The 4,699-nt window shown below is 38.3% G+C and overlaps 1 non-coding gene across 1 annotated transcript; it reads left to right on the forward strand.

Moving 5' to 3' along the window:
• Positions 1–1,852: 1,852 nt before the first annotated feature.
• LOC119427931 lies at positions 1,853–2,016 on the forward strand. The gene has a single exon (XR_005187668.1). It is a non-coding gene; the product is annotated as a U1 spliceosomal RNA (small nuclear RNA).
• Positions 2,017–4,699: the final 2,683 nt, after the last annotated feature.

Genomic DNA, 4,699 nt, shown 5'->3' on the forward strand with positions numbered 1-4,699 from the left:
AGGACCAGGAGGATGGATCAACAGGACCAGGAGGATGGATCAACAGGCAGTCAGGGAACAGAGATGAACAACCTGAGGAACAATTAGAACACAAACATACATAAGCAGGACAGAAGAAACTCACAGACAAGAAAATTAACGCAGTCCTGCCAAGAAAAATGTTAATGGAAAATAAATTGACATATTTTTTACAAAAGATCAGATGAAGACAACTGGCATGAAGAATAACTTCCAGCTCCATCTCAATGTACCTGTGATAGTTTAATAAGTGTTTTGTTACTGTCCTACAGTTTATTGATGCTGATTTATTCTTGTAATAATTCTTATTTCTTGTTCTGTCTTGAAAGAGTCTCATCTCAACTTGACCCATGATTTCCAAAAACTAAACTAATAATATAAAACTAATTTAAATTAACAGTCCTGCAGTAAATACCAACTTTGTGAAGGTTATGGTGTTAAAGTAATTTTATTCAAACATCTTGATTCAGCTGTTATTGATTAATAGAAGACAGAAAATGAGATCTTGTACCTTTGTGATACTTTGAATGCAACATTCAGTTCATGAAGTCATTCTGTGGTTTACCTGGAAAACATTTTTTTTAAATTACTCATCTCCACAATCACGTTTTTCTTTAATGATAATGTCACAATTTATGGTGCAGTCTTTGACAAATGATCTATAACTTGAACTAAATTACGTCAGTCTTGTCGTCATGTTGTCATCATTCTTTGTTAAATCAGGTCTCTCTTGTAAATGAGTCCTCGAGGCTCAATGGGATTTACCTGTAGAAATAAAGGTTGAATTAATCTCTCAGGAAAAAAGACCAAATATTTTCTAGTTGAGTTCAGTAACTGGAATTACCATAAATTTAAAAAAGACCACCTTTCAAATTTAAACAGTAATAGATATTTTAAAACGTTGAATTAAAAATAGACCCGTTTAAACCGTCATGTTGCAGAGCAGCTGCAGTTAAAACACAACTAGTAATTTAACACGTTTCATTTACTAAAACTGGCGACATGAAGTATTAATGTTGATAAACTGTGGTACAGAACAGTCAGATCAGTACGGAAGCTAATGTCTCAATTGTCAAATTAAAATGGATTAATAGAAATGCGTTTTATTTTCAAAATAAAGCTGTATGTTTTGAGTCATAAATTAAATTAAAAATAAGTCATCCACACTGCATTTTCATTTTCTTCTCCAAGACTGCTCAATTTGTAAATTAAAATGATAAAATAATGTTGAACATTTAATTTTCAAAATATATCCCTGTAAAAAGTGAACAAAATTCATTTTGAAATGCCTAATTTGAAAATTAAATCGCAACAGCCATGTTTAATTAGTTTTAATTTCAGATACATGTTGTTTTTACTTCTGAACAGCAGGTGGCAGCAGCAGCACTACTGCAGTCTGAGGGAGACAGGAAGTGACGTCACTGCTAGCAGAAACGTCTCGAGTTTTTATTAATTTCTCAATCTCTCGGCTGTTAATCTCACAGTTTTCAGCAGCACAGTGTTGTTGTGTGTTGTCGCAGCTGCTGCTCAGTCTGGATGATCTAATCTGAGCTCTGTTGGGTTGTTGGTCCGCTTTAGATTTAATGGAAGGAAGTTCGTGAGCTCTTTAGCCTTTTGTGCGCAGGTGCCGCATTGCATTGTGGGAATTTAGTATTTGAATCATACTAAAGTTAATAAAATTAGACAATCTGTGTGGACCTTTGTGTAAACTGCTTGTTTTGAAAGGAGAACGTGAAGAGTTTGAGCTCCGGTGTTTTCCTGTCTGTGTTGTGGGTCCCGTGAGTCAGAAGGGCACGAGAGTGAAAGAGTTCCCTGTGAGCGAGCTGAACAACTCATACTTACCTGGCAGGGGAGATACCATGATCATGAAGGTGGTTCACCCAGGGTGAGGCTCAGCCATTGCACTCCGGTTGTGCTGACCCCTGCGAATTCCCCAAATGTGGGAATCTCGACTGCATAATTTCTGGTAGTGGGGGACTGCGTTCGCGCTCTCCCCTGATCAAGTGTTGAAGAAAATCATTATATAACAAAACTATAAGAAGCTTTTTAATTGACTCTACTGAAGTGTGTCGGATGGTTAACATGGATTACTGAGCATGGACTTTGCATTCTATGGTTTGCTATCAGTGGAAATCTTTATGAAGTAACTTCAATATTTTCTTATGAATGTCTAATGCGGTGTAGTAGTCCATCATTTATCAGGGGTGTTAGGGACCATGTCCACCCGTGAAGAATGAACAATTCTGTTCAAGTTCAGTAAACTGTCATGACATGCACCAGGCTGCAATCACCCTCTGTCATCACCTCTCTCTCTCAACCTCCCTCCTTAAATAAACAATTCATGCTGCATGGATTGTTTATTTAAAATGTTAGGATATTTAAGTTGTACAGAAGTGCAGCATCACATCAATGGGAGGTCACACAGCTCTGCAGCACGGAGCAGAAATGTTCTTGATCAATTACACGGAAACAACTGAACATAGAAGTTCTAAAATAATTAAAAATAACTTTTAACACGTTTATATTTTGTGATTATGAAAATTTTACGATGTGACATACTTTGAATTTTAAGTTGGAAGACCACAATGTCGATTGGCGCAACTGGACAGCAAAGGGTTAAGCTGCAGCAGGAGAAATGAAAGAAATCTTTTCTAAATTCAGTTTGTTGGTGTTGTGCTATAAATTTGTGCCATGATTTTGTCGGGGTGTTCTCATGTTTAGTTCATGTTCATAGAAGTGGGTCAACCTGGTTTAGGTCGGGTTTATATTTTGCATGTAACTTAGTCTGAGTTTAGACAGAGTGGACATCTGTGTTATTGTGAAATAAACTGTTTAAAGTTTCTAGAGTTGTCATTTTTACTGTAGAAACACTGATGTGTGTTGTGATGTGTCCTCTTCAAGACAAACCTCCAGATGAAACTCCAGGAGAGGAGCTCAGTGAGGCTGCAGATGATGGAGAGGAGGAACATGAACCAGCAGCAAAAAGGTACAAATAATATGTGTGAACAAAAGAAGATATTTTACAGGACTTATTGCTTTGCCACCTTGTTGTCATTGTTTAACACTGTTAGGCATTTTCTGCCAGCATTAAAAAAAACCTCTCAAATTCAATGGTTCTACAAACACTAATGCATCCTGTTCAGCATGTTTGGCATCCTTTTAAGGTGTCACATCAAACTCAGTCCAATACCTGCGTCTTTCTTTTCTGTCCACGGGATGGACGTCCACCAGACAAGCTCATAACAGAAGCTGTGGCCTTCTCTCCAGATTATTACCCGGGGACGTTGTTATGACAGAGGCTTTGATATTGAAGACAGTGTGGGAGTCAAGGTTCTTTACTGTCGTTCACATCACAGGTTGTACATGAGGTGGAACAAAACTGTGTACACAGGGTCCCAGTTACATCCAACAAAAGTATAAATGAATGATGTGCTGAGGTTCAAATCCCATCAGTCACTAAATGGAGATGTGAACTTGATGCTCAGGATGTTGAACACACACGAGCACATTTTAGAGTTCATGTGGAAAGAGTGACTGGTTGCATGAGAAACATAATGTTACACAGAAATATACCAGTTAACTATACTGGTGTTTACATGTAAATATACCAGTTAACTATACTGGTGTTTACATGTAAATATACCAGTTAACTATACTGGTGCTTACATGTAAATATACCAGTTAACTATACTGGTGCTTACATGTTAATATACCAGTTAACTATACTGGTGATTACATGTAAATATACCAGTTAACTATACTGGTGCTTACATGTTAATATACCAGTTAACCTGGTGCTTACATGTTAATATACCAGTTAACTTGGTGCTTACATGTAAATATACCAGTTAACTATACTGGTGCTTACATGTTAATATACCAGTTAACTGTACTGGTGCTTACATGTAAATGTACCAGTTAACTATACTGGTGCTTACATGTAAATATACCAGTTAACTGTACTGGTGCTTACATGAAAATGTACCAGTTAACTGTACTGGTGCTTACATGAAAATGTACCAGTTAACTATACTGGTGCTTACATGTTAATATACCAGTTAACTTGGTGCTTACATGTAAATATACCAGTTAACTATACTGGTGCTTACATGTTAATATACCAGTTCATTGAGTCACGAGAACTAATTTTCTAGAGAGACCTGTTTAGGAGCAGATGGTGGGGGTTGAGTGCCTTGTTCAGGGGCCCAGAGTGGGGCCAATGAGGGTGGAGGCAGGTGTGGGTGTTTCACCTTTTCCACCCACATTTTGATGTTGATGGTACCGGGAGTTGAACCTGCGACTTTCCAATCACAGGCCCATCTTCTAACCTCTGCGCCACCACTCCCCCACATAACATCATATCATAATGGTCATGGCCAAATTAAAATCTCACTGGTTTCCTTCCAGATGTGTTAAACAGCTACTGGTCCTCCTTGTTAGGATTGCGCGAGGAACCCAGATGATTTGAGACCCAGAACGAGGCAGACACAGGGGAAGTACAAAAGAACAGTGTTTATTTATTTACAGTGAAACTAATCCACGCTCTGCTTCTCTGCAACTCCTGGAAAGAGGGGTGACAGGTTAATAGTTGGTCCAGGGGGGAAGACCTGAGTGGTTTGTCTGAAGAGTGTCTTGTTCTTACAGTCCAAATCCGAAGGAGCGGAGCTGGTCCTTCAGTCCA

The sequence above is a fragment of the Nematolebias whitei genome, chromosome 21, assembly GCF_014905685.2.
Source record: "Nematolebias whitei isolate Nwh7 chromosome 21, NemWhi1, whole genome shotgun sequence".
Classification (NCBI taxonomy): Eukaryota; Metazoa; Chordata; class Actinopteri; order Cyprinodontiformes; family Rivulidae; genus Nematolebias; species Nematolebias whitei.